This window comes from Pituophis catenifer, unplaced genomic scaffold, assembly GCF_029215685.1.
Source record: "Pituophis catenifer annectens isolate HBS135680 unplaced genomic scaffold, rPitCat1.0.hap2 SCAF_1, whole genome shotgun sequence".
Classification (NCBI taxonomy): domain Eukaryota; kingdom Metazoa; phylum Chordata; class Lepidosauria; order Squamata; family Colubridae; genus Pituophis; species Pituophis catenifer.
In genome coordinates this window covers 165,261,255-165,278,838 of record NW_027256881.1, presented here as the reverse complement: position 1 = coordinate 165,278,838, position 17,584 = coordinate 165,261,255, and positions in this window count along the sequence as shown.

Here is a 17,584-nt window from a genome sequence, read left to right as displayed (position 1 = left end):
CCCGAATCTACCCAGTCAGAGTCCAAGTCTTCCCGAATTTGAGCGATTTTCTCATACAGATACTGCACAAAGTCCTCGGCCCTACCCTCCAAGGGGTCCTCCTGCGCTCCCAGATGGAGCAGGGCACGGGTCACCCTAAAAGGGCGGCCGGGCCCTTTATCTGATGATGCAATAAGAGCGGAAAAATAGTTAAATTTTGCCGCTTTTATCGCCACTAGGTAGGTCTTAATATGATACCTCACCAGTGTTCGATCGGATTCGGAAAGGCTGGCCCTCCAACTGCACTCCAGGCGTCTTTTCCAGTGCTTCATCTCCCTCAGCTCCTCAGTAAACCAGGGAGCCAAGTGGGATCGGCACCGGGTCAGAGGCCACAAAGGCACGACCCGATCCAAAGCTCCAGCAGCCGCCCTATCCCAGGCGGCCATGAGGTCTTCAGTCGAGTCGTGAGCCAGAGCCTCAGGGAATGGCCCAAGCTCCATCTGGAACCTATCCAGATCTATCAGGCGCCTGAGGTGGAACCACCTCATCAGTTCCGCCTCCCTGCGGCAGGATGTAGCGGTTCGAAGGTCAAAGTGAAGGAGAGAGTGATCCGACCATGACAAGGGCTCAATCACTATATCCCCTATATCGAGATCACTCAGCCACTGACCAGAGACAAAAACCAAGTCCAGAGTGTTTCCCCCCCATGTGAGTAGGGCCATGAACTAACTGGATCAGGTCCATAGCCATCATGGAAGCCATGAACTCCCGAGCTGTCTCAGACGTTTCACCGACAGATGGCAGGTTAAAATCCCCCATGACCATAAGCCTGGGGGTGTCAACCACCACCCCGGCTATAACGTTGAACAGTTCGGGCAGGGCTGCCGCCACGTAGCAGGGGTCCAAGACCTTCTTTTATAACAACTGCCACCCCCTCCGCCCCTACCCTGTGACCTCGGCTGATGAAATGCATGGAAACCAGGTGGGCACATTTCAACAAGGGGGACCCCCCTCCTGGCCCAACCAGGTCTCCATGATACCCGCCAGGTCCGCTCCCCCCTCCTGAACAAGATCACAAATGAGGGGGGCTTTGTTTACCACGGACCTGGCATTGCATAACATCAGCCGAAGGCCCGGGCCATGAGGATCTGTGCAACCCGATCTGTGCAACCCAAATGTAAGGTTTGCAAAAAAAAAAAAAAAAAAAAAAAAAATCAGGGATGAAATTTATAGAAGGACTTGAGATGTTCCGCTGATCTACAAGGGGAGAGAAATCCTAACCCTCAAGCAGGTACCCAGAAGAATCAGAGAACAAAGGCAGAACCACCACCATCTCTTCACATCTTGTCAAGTATAAGATAATGTTTCAGTAGCTTATCTCGGAGGGTATACTGGTATCTTGGCAGGATAAAAAAAATCAGAATTGATACACTGGACAAAGCCCAGGAGTACTACAAGAGCTACCTAGTAACAGATGAGGAACAGAATAGTGGAGAAGAGACAGATAGTAAAAGCCAGGAAGAACAACAATTGGAAGAAAAGGAGTTGGACCAAGAAGCAGGATAGAGGACGGAAAGAGAACATCAGGAAAGAGAGGGGGCGAGGATGAGGATGCAACAGGAGATAAGACCGAGAAGAGGAACTAGGAACACCAAAAAATAAGAATATGGAAGAAGAAATTAAGTTAATGTCAATCAATATAAATGGGCTGAACTCTCTGGTTAAAAGAAAGCAAGTATTCTCTAAACCCCAAAAACAAAATATGGATATCACATGTCTACAGGAAGTACACATCAAAAAACAGCAAGATGGCATCCTAGAATCTCCTAAAATAGGGAAACTTTATTTGGCTCTGGCACAAAAAAAGAAGAGGGGTATTGCGGTATACATAAAAGAATGGCTAAAACCGAGACAGATTTATGCAGATGAAGAAGGGAGAACTATTGACTTCCGGTTTGTCTGCCTCCGGTGAAAGACGGTCCCTCTTTAAGGACCGCCAGCCCTGCCGCCTGTAGAGCCGCTTCGATTCCGAGAAGCGGCTTGAAAACTCCAAAATCTGAAGGATTTGAGGAGAAGAGTAAGCAAGGCGCAGGTCGAGCCCCTGTGAGCCCCCAGAAGATCGCTACTGGGGAGGAAACAGGCGCGGCTCCCTTTCAACTTGCTGAGACTCCGGACAGCGTGGGACGACTCTGCTTGCCGCAGAGCAAGCCGGCTGCAGCAAACATCCAAATTGAATGAAATTAACTTCAATAATTAGCGGAAAAAACAACCTGAACCTTTAAACCAAGAAACTGCAAGTATTATCTTTCTTGTGACTTTCTGACTTAAGCAAAAATCTGAGCGAGTGAAAGCGGCTTGGAAAAATGGCGCCCGGCTCCAGCGTTAACAAGCTGAGAGTGAGAGTGGTCTTGTAAAGCTATTCTAACAAGCTACAAAGTTGCGCTGCTTGTAACAAACAGGAATAGGAGAAGAAGGGAAAAAAAATCTTTTTAAAATAAGCCTAAGCTCGCTTCAGTTTAATTCTATCCCCAATCTGACTAAACCTAGGGGATTTTTTTAGAGGACTTTGTGGTGGTGGAAAAGGAAAAAGGATCTCCTTTTTCAGAAAACCTAATCTACGTGGCAGAATGGCTTCTAAAAAACAGGAAGGCAAGGCAGCAGGGGGGGGGATCCCCCACACACAAATCTGAACAGCAGCTTCCTCCTGCTCAGCAGAGTCAGAAAAAAGATTTTGATTTTGAAAGTTTAAAAGAATTTATTACTCAGGCTCTGGATGATAATTTTCAAAAATCTCAACAGGAAATGGATGATAAATTTCAAAAATCTCAACAGGAAATTAAGCAGGAAATTAATGAAATGAAAAAGTTGGTGCAAGAGAACTATGGCAAGGTGACTGATAAATTATCGAATGCGGTGTCTGGCCTGTCAGAAATTATTATTAAAGTGGACTCTAAATTGGAAGAATTTAAATCAGAAGTGAATGTCAAAATAAAGGATACTGATTTCAAAATTTCAGATGTGGATAATAAAATGCAGAGAGTTGAAAACGAAATTACAATGATGCAATTCCGGTCTATGGAATTCGCCATAAGAATTAGAGGCATTAAGGAGAATGATCGTCAAGACTTGAGACAGATTTGTGCTGATGCTTTGGCTGTGTTGTTAAAAATTAATTCTGAAGAGATTTTTTACAAAATAGACAAAATTTACAGAGTGAACTCGTGGGTGGCCAGACAAAGACAATTGCCTAGAGATGTGGTGATATATTTTACAGATAGAAGAATGAGAAATGATATTTTGCAAAAATCTTTTCTTTCTTCTGTGCAAGTGGAGGGAGCTCAAATTGGAATTTATAAAGAACTACCACCTAAGATGTTGAAAGATAGAAAAGATTTTGGTTTTTTAGTAAATGAATTAAAAAAAATTACAGATTCCATTTCGGTGGGATGCTCCAACTGGCATAATTTTGAAGTACAATGGAGAAAGATATTGACTGAATACTGTTGAAAAGGCAGAACACTTTTACTATACTGTTTTTAAAGAGAGATCACCATCCCCACGTACATCTACTGTGTTGGAGATAAAGGAGAGTGATAAGGAGAAGCAACCTCAGCAAGAGATGGAAGAGCAGCTTAAGCTGGTTGAATCAGAGCCAGTGGAAATGCAGGGTGCTACAGGAGGTTTTTTGGAGGAGCCTCTGTCAGAATCTTCTCCAATTTGGATTACAAGAGATGTGGCTTTGGACCTAGCTCGAATGGCTGAAGCCAAAGACCAGCGCATAACTCGTGCAATTTCTAAACAACTCAAAGAAAAGCAATTACAGGAAAGAGCTAAGGCACAACAATATAAGAAAGGAGTCAAGAGTACCACACAAGATAGTGAAGCCATGGGGGGAGCAAAGCCGAAGATTTCGGAAGATATCCGGCAATTCTGCTCGTCGCTTCAAAAAGGTATATATGACGGTTAAGTTTTTATCTTGGAATGTGAATGGATTGAACTCACCACAGAAAAGGAAGAAGATATTTACATACTTGAGACAATTTAATAATGATATAATTTGCTTACAAGAAACTCATGTCAGAACACAAGATCAAAAATATTTGATAAATTCAAAATTAGGAATACATTTCATAGCTTCAAATTCGGAAAAAAAGAATGGTGTGGTTATTTACATAAATAAAAGACTGTCAGCTAAAATTATAGAAGCAGATGAAGGTGGCAGGTTTATAGCAATTGAACTGCACACTGTATATGGCCAAATTCTTGTGATTGGAATTTATGCTCCTAATCAACAACAGGATCATTTTTATAAAACTTTGCACACCAAAATATTGCAATGGGATTACAGATCTATTTTAATCATGGGAGATTGGAATGGAGTAATTGATTCCAAATTAGATAAAAAGAGTTTGGCGAAGTCAAGGATTAAACTACCACAAACCTTTTTTGATATGAAAGAAGATTTGGAATTAAAAGACATTTGGAGAATACATAATCCAAAAGATTTGGACTATACCTTTTCCTCTGATAGACATAGATCTTTTTCTAGGATTGATTTTATTTTATTATCAAACGATTTACTTGTTAAAACAAAAAGAACTAAGATTTTTCCAAGAACTCTATCCGACCATAGTCCAGTATGGATAGAAATTGAGACTGGAAAGACTGAGAGAAGATCATGGAGATTAAATGAAAACTTGTTTAGATATGAAAAAAAATATAACAGAATTTAAAAAACAGATTAAAGAATTTTTTGAAATAAACTTGAATAAGGGTACCCCAATTGAAATTGTGTGGGATGTGAGTAAAGCGTATATGAGAGGGTACTCATTCATATGAATTCTAAACATAAACTGAATCGACAAAAGAAAAGATCTGAACTGGAAGTAGAAATAAAGAATAAAGAACAGTTACTTATTAAAAATCCAACAGATGAAAGAATACGTGGTGCTATAAAACTTTTGAAAGCTCAATTCCAAATGCTTATGGCAGAACAAGCTGCAACAAATTTACAATATGCGAAGCATAATACATTTTGTAATGCCAATAAACCGGGTAGATGGTTGGCCTATACATTAAGGAAGAAGCAGAGATGATTGGTGTTATCTTGTGTCCGGTGTTAATCTTCGTGGCTGGGACTCTTCTGTTGACTAGGGCTAGTTTCCAGATGTCCGGTAGGTGGGAGGTATCATCGCGTTTATTCATGTTATGGGGGTGTTTCTCTATTTTGATGGCTTCCATGATTATTCTCTTGTTGAAGTGTTTAGTTTTGGAGATTAATTTGGTTCCTTCAAAGTCAATTTTGTGTCCTGTTGTTTTAAGGTGCTGGAAAAAGGAGGAAGTAATGTCATGGCTCAGGGTAATGGATAAATCTAAAGAATGGAAGAATTTTAACAATTGAGGGCCATGACTTGCAGAAAGGTTGGCATGCCTTTATTTGGGATGGAAAAGACAAAGCCTACAAGTATTTCCAGAGGCATCAAATGAGGGAAGTACTATTGGAAACTTGGATGAAAATTAAAAGGAACTTTTATCCAAAAATCCCAAAATGGGTGTCGACAATGGAAGCTTTGGTCTACCCTAATTTAATTGATCTTAACAAAATAGTAACATATAAGGAATTGTTAGATGGATTAGGAAATTTGAAATCTAGACAAAAATTATTGGATGAAGGAATTAAAATTGATTGGTGGCCCTATTTAAAACTACAAACAAAATATAAAAAAGATTTAGAAGTATATAGATTCCAAACTGACCAACAAGAAATGGACAAAATATTAACTGGGACCAATGAGAAAATAATTACCAAAATATATAAATGCCTCCTTCAATTCAAAATGGAGGAGGAAACGGTAAAGGAAACAATGATAATTTGGGCGAAAAACTTTGGGTATAATATTGAATTAGAGTATTGGGAAAAATTATGGGGAACAAATTATAAGATGATGTTGTCGGCCGCCTATAAAGAAAATATTTACAAAATATTTTATAGGTGGCATTTACTTCTGGCGAGATTGGCCAAGATATCCCCCCAAAATGCACCAAATTGCTGGAAATGCAATCATCAACATGGGACATATTTCCACATGTGGTGGACATGCCCCAAAGCAAAGGCATATTGGTTAAAAATCCAAAAATGGTTAGAGGAAATGACAGGAGAAAAAATTGCTATGAAACCCGAACTATTTTTATTGGGAATTATAAAAGAGAAGATTAGGAAAGAAATTTATTACCTTATACTTCACATAATTACGGCTGCCAGAATTTCATTTGCACAAAATTGGAAACAAAGATTTGCTCCATCAAATACGATGATCATAAAAAAGGTGCTAGAATGTGCAGAAGCAGATAAATTAACAATGGAATCAAAGGACCGAGAGGAAACGATTTATTATGAGACATGGAATAGATGGTATAACTGGTTGGAGAAACAATCCAAAATTAATGTATAAATGTATAAACATAAGAGAAGATATGATAGAGGAACGAAATAGTTATTGTGTAATAGATAGGTATAAATTGTAGTGAATATAGAAATTAATAAGTAATATATAAAATGTATGTATATATAGTTGGTTATAGATATTATCAAAGATGCCGGTATCAGAAAGCTGTAAAAATGTAACAAGGATGTTAAAGATGTAAATGTTGAATAAAAATTATTTTTTAAAAAAATCCTTTAAGAGATACCTTTTAAAGTCAGCTTTCAATTGTTTTTAATGTTGCTTTTAATTGTTTTAATTAGAATATGTTACTCTAATCTGCTGAGAGATTCAGTAGCCAGCAATTTAGTAACTAAATAAAAAGCAGAAAGTGCCTTTCGGCAGTGATGTTACCAGATCCTCAGAAAAGGCTTCTTCTTAAAGAAGAGATAGCTAAAATAATTCTGCAAGATATTCTGGTTTCTAACACTGTTTCTTAGAAATGACATGAAATAGCCACCATGCAGGTTAAGCATAAAGCACCTTTACCTCTCAAAATCTCAGTTGCAACTTGTCTATCAGAGGCCTTTCCCCTTCACCCTTAATGAAGTTTTGTGAGTCAAACATTGGAGAACTTTGCAAACACTTCAACTAGCCACTCAGGAAGGAAGGCTGTGCTAGTGGGTCTTCCTTTAGAAATAATTTGTTGAGTGAGAGAAAATGGAATCCAGGAAGAGGTTATTGAAACTGTGACAAGATAGTGGAAGCACATGCTATTTTCTTTTGACAAATATTGGAATATCACCAGAGTTTGCTTGTTCTTTTGGTTTTGAAAAAAACCTCGCTAGCAGGAATATACTACTAGCAAGGTTTATTTCCCATGTGAACTCTAGCAACGTGTTATGTTTAAAGGAAATACCAGCTGAGCATTTAGCTAAAGCCACACTTAATGTTTTTCTCTTTGTCTGCTGCATTGGTTCTGACAGACTTATGGCTGCTAGGTGGATGCCATCTTTGCAGAATCAACTGCATCCTTCCTTTCTCCAGGTGAAGATCAAAATAGACTATATGGGAAATTTCTGAAATATCACCTGCTCACTAGGCAAGGTGGTTAATTCAGGAGATAGCATAGTGCCAGAAATGTACGAGGCAAATAATACTGTAAAGAGAAGAGCCCAAAATGATTTGGGGTTTTCATATGGCCTGTTATCTTAAGTAATTTTTCATCACAGCAAGAAACAATCCATTTTGATTTTTTAAAGAACAATAATGGCACAGTGCCTGTAGAAAATGAAAGAGAGCTTGGCATAGCATAGCAATGATTTGCAAAGCTAGACAGACTCCACAAAGCTTTTCAGAATACACTTCAATTTTTCCAGTGCTTAAAGAGGAACAAGTATGTGATAGTTTTTGAAGTGCATATTTTACAATAGACACTAGCTGAGCACATTATAATTTGCTACCAGAAGTTCCAAAGTACTAGTACTTTCAATAATGAGGCGAGAAACCCTAATATGAGAAGATTTCTGTATTGTTTAATGAAAAGCGAAAAAGTGTGCTAATTTGTAAGTACTGTTGTGGTGGGAGCCTTGGAGGCAGTTGAAACACCTTAGTGAATTATGAAGGATTAAGGAAAAATGACATTTGCTACTGGCAGAAAAGTCAATTATAAAATTTCCATCCTTTTATAAACTACCTGATGAAAGATGAACATTAATAGAACAGTCAGTTTTACTTTGTATTAGAGCGTTTTGTATTTGTTTGAGAAAAAAGGCATATTTGGTGTTCTTAATGGGCATTTAAACAATGAGCCCACTCAGGAGTCTGTGAAGGGAATGCTCAAGCCTGCAATTCATTGGGCTTTGAGATCTCAACTGAAGTCTTGAGTGGCTTACAAAGGATGACTATTGGGAAAGAGGACAAGACTGTGCCCTGCTTATTGATGCAGGGCTTCTCTGTCTTGTTCGAGAGAGTTTACATTAAAAATAAAATAAAAAGCCAAAATGGAATTCATCTGCATACAGAATTCAAAAGCTGCTTTGAAAAGCTGTGAGCTATAATGTGTCCTTATTCTTAACCTTGATCCAAGGAACAAAATGAATGGAACATGCATTAAAACTTCATTCCTCCACTGTAATAAGGCAACCCCTATTATACAAGTAGACAAGACACTAATTTCACGCAGCTTATTTTTTGGGTGTGCTTGATGGTCATGTGATGGTGGGCGTGGCTTGGTCATGTGATGGTAGGTGTGGCTTGGTGGTCATGTGACTGGGCGTATGTGACTGGGTGTTCATGATTCCGGCCCGCCCGTCTATACGAAGAGGGCATCACTTTGCATTTATCTTTATCCTCAATGAGGATAGGATCCAGCGCCTCACCAAAGAGGTTGGAGCCTTTAAACGGCGCAGATGCCAGCCGCTACTTAATTTGATGTCAGCCCTCCAGTGGCGAAGCCAGAGGAGACGATGGGAGATGACAGATGAGGTGAGGGCTCGAGAGGTGAACTACTGGATGGGCGTAGCTGGGTGATCATGTGACTGGGTGGGCATGGCTGGTTGGTCATGTGACTGGGTGGGCGAGGCCAACTTGACATCACTCAGGTCAAGGGTTAGAGTTAGGGTGCCTGGCCTCTCCTCACCTCAAAGGTCTCATCTCAAAGGCCTCAACGAGATACAATTTCCCTGTCTGGGAACTCTGGGAGTTGAAGTCCACAAGTCTAAAAATTGCCAAGGTTGGAGACCCCTGGCCTAGGGGAACAATCCAACTCGCTAAAAAACCCAAACAAAACAATTCACGCCACATGTTTTAGGGGAGGAGGTTCAATTCATCACCCAGTTAAAGACTTAAATGAAATGTTCCAGGCTGACAGCATTGCTTCCAATGACATTCAGCTCCAGATCACATCGGGCTTTTTTTTTTTTTTTTTTCATGGAGGAACATGGAATGAATGAAAAAAAGGGGCCTCCAGCCTCCGACAGCCTGTTTCTCTCTCTCTCCCCCACCCACCCACCACCACACTTCCCTTTTACCTTTCTTTAACATGCTCACCTGGCTCACCTCAGCCCGCCAAACACACACACAAGGAGGTCTCCTTTGAGAGGCTTCAGAAGCCGAGGCTTTTTTTCTTCTTTTCCCCCTCCTGCCGCCACTGCAAGGGCTTTGTGGCGCAGTGGACGTTTTCTGCACAAGCCGTGATGATGGGAGTGGCTGCCTCCCAAGATTTGGGGAAGTGGGGCGCATTAAAGAAAGGTAAGCAGAGTGGGGGTGGGTGGCAAGTTGGCCATGGGGACACCGGGGAAGGCAGTGTGGAAAGCAGGCAAGCATGGCAGGGCTATGGGGAAGGATGTAGGCTGCTAGCTCCCTTCCCCACAGCCCTGCCATGCTTGCCTGCCTTCCACATGGACTCCTGCTTGCCTGCCTTCACAAGCTGGCCACAGGGATGCAGGGAAGGCAGTGTGGAAGGCAGGCAAGCATGGCAGGGATGTGGGGAAGAAAGTAGGCTGCTAGCTCCCTTCCCTACAGCCGGGCAGCCCTGCCATGCTTGCCTGCCTTCCTGGCGGTCCCCGTGGCCAGGCCTGCTTGTCTGCCTTCACATGCTGGCAACAGGAACACCGGGAAGGCCATGTGGAAGGCAGGCAAGCTTGTCGGGGCCACCCGAGAAGGAAATAGGGAAGGCCTTCGCAAGTGGGGCTCACCACAGGGACCATTGGGAAGGCCACATGGAAGGCAGGGAAGCATGGCAGGGCTACGGGCAGCGGGGAAGGGAGGAGGGGAGGCAGGCTGGGATGGTGGGGGGCAGGGGCAGCTAGGTAGACCGCAACTCACAGACTTACCTAGCAGGCAGATCAGGACCGCTCAGTTGGGGTGCAGTGCTTCAGGCAGGCAAGCTGCAAGCAAGGACCCACGCAGTAGAAGTAAGGAGTGACTGGGTGGAGGAGGCGGGGCAAGCAAGCATTGGGCAGCCAGGGCCAGCGAGCGGGGACTGGTTCGGGGCATGGCCAGCCAGCAATCACTAGCGGTTCAGCAACCCAGCCCAAGTTACCGCTACCAGTTCTCCTGAACCGGTGCAAACTGGTAGCAACCCACCACTAGTATGTATGTATGCATTTTTTATATTTATTTATTTATTTATTTATTTATTTATTTATTTATTTATTTATTTATTTATTATTTATTTATTTATTTATTTATTTATTTATTAATAAAATTTATATGCCACCCTATCTCTGAGGGCTTAGGGCGGCTCACAACAATAAAACAAACCAGGTTAAAATTATAAAATACATAATGTACGTATATAATTTATATTAAAACCCCCAAAATCTAAAAACCCTCTCAGTCCAGGCTGGGCAATGTGAACAACCATGTTTTTAATTCGTGGCGGAAGGTGCGAAGGTCAGGAGCCCCAGGGGGAGTTGATTCCAAAGGGTGGGCATGCCCACAGAGAAAGCTCTACCCCTAGGGGTCGCCAGCCGACACTGTCTAGCTGACGGCACCTGGAGCAGGCCCTCCCTGTGAGAACGCATCGGGTGATGGGCACTGTTACTGGCAGCAGATGGTCCCCCAATATCCTGGGCCTAAGCCATGTAGGGCTTTATAGGTCATCACCAGCACCTTGAATCTCACCCGGAGGGCAACTGGCAATCAATGTAAGTCACGCAGGAGGTGTGTAACATGGGAGTATCGGGACTCTCCCATCACAACCCGCGTGGCCACATTCTGTACCAGTTGAAGCCTCTGAGTGGTCCTCAAGGGCAGCCCCATGTAGAGAGCATTACAGTAGCCAACGCGGGAGGTAACTAGCGCATGAGTAACTGTGCATAGGGCATCTTGGTCCAAATAGGGGCGCAACTGGCGGACCAGACGAATGCCCCCCTGGTTACGGTTGTTATATGATCTTCTAAACTCAACCGTGAATCCGGGAGGACACCCAAGTTGCGTGCCCTGTCTACAGGGGGAAAAATTTCACCCCCTATAGTCAGCGATGGAATCTCACCTTCGAACTGAGATGCCAGTATCCACAGCCACTCAGTCTTGGCAGGGTTGAGCCGAAGCCTGTTCCTCCCCATCCATATCCATACCGCTTCCAGGCACCGGGACATCACGTCGAGGGCATCACTGGGCTGGTTCGGGGTGGATATAAAAAGCTGGGTATCATCAGCATACTGATGATACCTCACCCCGAAACCACGAATGATCTCCCCCAGCGGTTTCATATAAATGTTAAACAGAAGGGGTGAGAGAACTGACCCCTGAGGCACCCCACACCTGAGAGGCCTCATGGTCGATCTCTGCCCTCCTGCCAACACAGCTTGGGTCTGACCCGAGAGGTAAGAGGAGAACCACCGTAAAATGGTGCCTCCCACTCCCAACCCCTCGAGGCGCCGCAGCAGGATACCATGGTCGATGGTATCGAAAGCCGCCGAAAGATCTAATAGGACCAGAACAGAGGAATGACCTCTATCCTGAGCCCTCCAGAGATCATCCACCAGTGCAACCAATGCCGTCTCCATGCTGCATCCGGGCCTGAAACCCGATTGGTACGGGTTTCCACTTCATCCAGGACCACTGGGAGCTGACATGCCACCACAGTCTCAACAACCTTCACAAGAAAGCGAAGGTTGGAGACCGGATGAAAGTTGCTCAAAACAGCTGGATCCAGGGCAGGCTTCTTGAAGAGGGGCCTCACCACTGCCTCCTTCAAGGTGGCAGGAAAGCTTCCCTCCTCTAAAGAAGCAGCTATCACCGCCTGGATCCATCCACGTGTCACCTCCCGAGCTGAATAAACCAGCCAGGGGGGGCATGGGTCCAGTACACATGTGGCCGCACTCAACTTCCCCATGATCCTGTCCACCTCCTCTGGGATAACAGGATCGAACTCTTCCCAAAGCACAAGACCCGCCACTTCCTCACCGTCTGACCCTGTCCAGTCAGAGTCCAAGCCGTCCCGAATCTGAGCGATCTTGTCCTGCAGATACTGGCCAAACTCCTCAGCTCGCCCTTGCATCAGGTCTTCCCCCGCCCTCTGGTACAAGAGGGAGCGGGACACCTGAAACAGGGCAGCCGGGCGATTCTCTGCGGATGCGATGACATCGGAGAAATAGCGACGTTTCACCGTCGCCAATTCCACCAAATAGGCCCGTGTAAATGATCTCAATTGTGACCGATCAGATTCGGAACGACTGGCCCTCCAACTGCTCTCTAGGCCTCTCCTACATCACTTCATCCCCCGGAGCTCCTCGGTAAACCAAGGAGCCAACCAGGATCTGTGACGAGTTAGAGGCCACAAAGGCACGACCAGGTCCAGAGCCCCGGCAGCGGCCTCATCCCAGGCATCCACCAGGGTTGTGACTGGGGCATGGGAGAGAGATAGAGGCATCATCCCAAGCTCCGTCTGGAACCTCTCCGGGTCCATCAGGCGCCTGGGGCAGAACCAGATGGTCGGTTCCGCTTCCCAGCGAGGAGGGGTGGTGTACTGGAAGCCCAACTGGAGAAGATGGTGGTCGGTCCATGACAGGGGATCAGTCAGGCAGTCAGTCAGGCAGTCAGTCCCCCACCGAACTCCACCCGCCACTGCTCTGAGACAAAAACAAGATCGGGCGTGTGGCCCCCCTCATGTGTTGGGCCCTGAACAATTTGAATCAGGTCCATGGCCGCCATGGAGGCCATGAACTCCCGAGCCACCCCTACGCCCCACTCAGGGATGGCAGATTGAAGTCCCCCAGCACAATAAATTGGGAAACTCCACCACCTGTAAGGATCGCCTCTCCTTCCAACTTAAGAAAGTACGAACTCTTGAAACGTAGTTGTTCAAAAGGATTCTTTTATTAAGCAGAAGTGAAAACCATCCAGTTAAAGCACAATCTGAATGCCCTTAGGCAAAGCAGTAGGATTAAAGTGGTAGAGACCCCTCCCTTTAGGTCAGAATGCGGATTTCAGCCAATACACAAGTGTGAAGATGTTTTCTTTACTATTTCCTTTGAGAACCCGAACACACATGCATTCCCACCACTTCCCTTTAAAGTGAGACAACCCACATGGCTATCATATAAATTCCTGCAGGTAAAGGGAATCTCAGGCTTCCTTGGCGCCAGGATATAGGTTGTAAAATATCTGATGACACAGGCCATCCAAGTCCCCCCTTCCTTCACTTGAATGGCAGTATCACTTTTAGGGATCTGACATGCTACCCTCCTTAGAAAACAAAAGGGTCCACCTGTAAAAAAAAACAAAAACAAATATACACAAGATTTCAAGATTTCATGATGGTAGATCAACAAGGTTTGTTAGGGTATTGGGAGTGAAATTTTCTCAGTAAGATTGGAGCCCTAACGTGGTGTTTAGCGACCCATTCATTGTGTGCTGATGGTAAATGTTTCCAAGCAACTAAGTATTGGACTTTCCCTCTGTGGATCCTAGAATCAAGGATTTCCTTGATTTCAAAGTGTTGTTCACCTTCAATCATGATGGGAACAGATGGTGTAGATGCAGGTGGTCTGAGGGATGAGGTTACTTCTCGTTTGAGTAAACTGATATGGAATACTGGGTGGATCTGCCTGAGTGTCTTTGGAAAAAGTAGTTCAACTGCTACTGGATTTATGATTCTAGTGATGGGGAAAGGTCCAACGAACTTTGGCCCTAGTTTCTTTGATGGTTGTAATGATTTCAAGAATTTTGTAGATAAGTATACTCTGTCTCCAATATGAAAAGGTTTGGGTTCCATCCTTTTCTTGTCAGCTTGAATCTTAAAAGCTTCTCTAGCTTCCTGTAAGGCTAATCTAACCACTGGCCACGTGTTTCGCAAATTATCCATCCACTCCTTAAGTGAGGGGATGGTGGGTTCTTCTGTGGGTAGTTCAGGCATGGGGCTGAAATCCTGGCCTGTTGCTACTCTAAAAGGGGTAAAACCAGTGCTTGAATGTACAGCATTATTAAACGCAACTTCAGCAAAAGGCAAAAGTTCGGTCCAGTTATCCTGTTGAAAATTAATGAAACATCTTAAATATTGTTCTAGTACCGAGTTCAAAATTTCAGAATTGCCATTAGTACACGGATGAAAAGAGGTGCTCAACCCCTGGCCAGTACCAAGTAAGCCCAAAAACGCCCTCCAAAAGTTGGAGGTGAATTGAGCCCCTCTGTCGGATATGATCCTTTGTGGAGCACCATGAAGTCGATAAATGTGTATTAGGAATAATTTGGCTAAACGTTTAGCAGTTGGGATCTTTTGGCAGGGTATAAAATGTGCCTGTTTTGAAAATAGGTCTGTCACAACCCAAATAACAGTATTTCCCTCACTGTTTGGCAATTCCATGATGAAATCCATAGCAATCTCTCTCCAAGGCGCTGCAGGTTCAGCTACCTTCTGCAATAGACCTGGGGATTTCCCCTGGCGTCTTTTTGCTGCTGCACAAATGGGGCAGCTAGCTACATAGCTTTCTATGTCCTTTTTTAGTGATGGCCACCAAAATTGTCTTTTAATCAGGTGTAAAGTTTTCACAAATCCAAAATGTCCAGCTAATTTGGAGTCATGGCACCGTACCATTAAGCATAGTCTTTGGCTTGCAGGGACATACAACTTCCCCCCCACCCAAGCCAAGTCTTCTTTCATCAGACAGCTGGATTTGTTGTTCAAAAACCATTCATCAGTGGCCAATGCTTGTTTAAAATTTTGGGTGATGTCATTGTCTGTCACTGTTTCTTGTTTTTTCTGGGATCTGGTGACTACTTTAGCGGCTAGTTGACTGTTTTGTACTATAGGTTTGATTACGTCTGACCTTGCACGAATGTATTGCGGTTTTCTGGATAGCGCATCCGCCAGAAAGTTTTTCCCCCCCCGGGAGGTATTTTAGAGTAAAATCAAACCGTTTAAAGTACTGAGCCCATCGTACTTGTTTTGGGGAGAGTTTCCTTGGGGTCTTTAGGGCTTCTAGATTTTTATGATCAGTCCAGACTTCAAAAGGGGTCTTACTGCCTTCTAGGAAGTGCCGCCAGGTTAACAATGCCCAACGAACTGCATATGCCTCTTTCTCCCAAATAGCCCACCTTTGCTCAGTCTCATTCAACTTTTTGGATGTGTAAGCGCAGGGTTGTAGTTGGTCTTGCTCATTCTTCTGAAGCAGGACCGCTCCTATTGCCACATCGCTGGCATCTGCTTGTATGACAAATGGTTTCTCCATGTCCGGGTGTTTTAGAATTGGTTCTGCTGAGAACAGCCGTTTAAGTTTTTCAAATGCTGCCTGGCATTCCATAGTCCAGTTCAATGGTTGCTTTGGTTTAGGGTTGTCCTCCCCCTTTGTTTTTAAGAGCTTGGTGATGGGGAGAGCAATCTGAGCGAATGCAGGGATAAACTGGTGGTAAAAGTTAGCAAACCCCAGGAAGCTCTGTAACTGTTTACGTGTGCGTGGAGGGTCCCAATCAAGTACAGCCTGCACTTTTAGAGGATCCATCTCAACCCCCTGGTGTGAAATGCGGTATCCCAAATAGTCAATTTTCTCTTGATGGAATTCACATTTGGAAAGTTTGGCATAAAGTTTGGCAGCACGGAGTTTGTTTAAAACTGCCCTGACTAGTTTTACATGTTCTGCTTTGGTCTCGTCTAGATTAAAATGTCGTCCAAATAGACCAGAACCCCCTTATATAAATGCTGATGCAGCACTTCATTTATTAACTGCATAAACACTGCAGGGGCTCCTTGTAACCCAAAGGGGAGCACCTTGAATTGGTAGCAGCCGAGGGGGGTGTTAAATGCCGTTTTCCACTCATCCCCTTCCTTAATTCTGACACGGTAGTAAGCCTCCCTTAAGTCCAGCTTTGAAAAAATTTTCCCTTTAGCGAGGTGTGCTAACATATCTTTCATAAGGGGGAGAGGATTCACGTTCTGCATACTGATAGTATTAATGTTCCGGTAGTCAACGCATAAGCGTTTTGAACCATCTTTTTTCTCTCTAAACAACACTGGGGCTGCAATTTTTGGTCGGGCTGGCTCGATGAAACCCCTTGCTAGGTTTTTCTCAATGAATGTTCTCAGCTCTTCCAACTCCCTCGGTGACATGCTGTACATCTTGGGTTTAGGGAGTTTCGCGCCGGGTAAGATTTCTATTGCACAGTCAGTGGCACGGTGGGGGGGGGAGCTCATCTGAGGCTTTTTCGCTAAAAACCTCAGCTAAATCCTTGTATTCTATGGGTATGCCCTCAGTTGGTGTGGCATGACCAGGCATGGTTGTTTCTCGATTCTCTGCCCCCTCAAGTCCTTTATGTGGATACTCAGCAAAAGTCACCTTCCTTTGAAATTTTATGATGCCTTGTTTCCAATTGATTTGTGGGTTCCATCTTTTTAGCCACGCAAGGCCCAGAACCAATGGCCATTCCATGCCAGGTGCCACTATAAAGGTAAGCCTTTCCTTGTGGCTTCCAATGCCTATATGTAGAGGCACGGTGGCCAGAGAAGCTGGCTCCCCTCCTGCTATTGACCCATCTAGTTGGCAGAAAGCAATGGGGGTTTTCAGCTTTCTTACGTTAATCCCTAACTTCCCTACTAAGGTTGGGCTGATCAAACAACGGGTGCACCCCGAATCCACTAGGGTGGGGATACTTATCTCCCTGTCCTGGTTTGGGATAAATAGTCTTAAGGGGAGGGTAAGCGGTTTAATTGGTTTGCTTACCAGTGGCTCATCATCTGGATCGCTTCCGAATGAGTGTGATTCCTCCTGTTCAGATGCCAGGGTTTCTTCCCCAAAGAGGGGAGAGGATGGGACTTCTATGGTCTCCCTGCTCCTCAGGGCAGTCTCCTTCCCACGCCGACCCGGTTTTCCAGGACCCTCCCCCGGTGGGTGGTTCCGGGCGGGTGTTTGCGAACGACACTCTGCAGCTCGGTGCCCTTCTTTTCCACATTTGAAACAGGCTGAAGATCTCGGGGAGAATGCGGTTTGTGGTTTGTGGGGCTCTTGCTTCCATTGGGGTGAGGATTTCTTCCATGCTCGCCCTGCTCGATACTGGTTTCTGGCCATATCGATCTCAGCTTCTTCGGCGGTGACATACCATTCATGTAGGTCATTCGGTGCCCCTCGGGCCACGCAGGCATTGTATAGATCATCACTCAGTCCATCCTTGAAACAGCACACCAAAATATCTTCCGGCCAGTGCACACGACACGCGAGGTCCCGGAATTCTTCAGTATACTC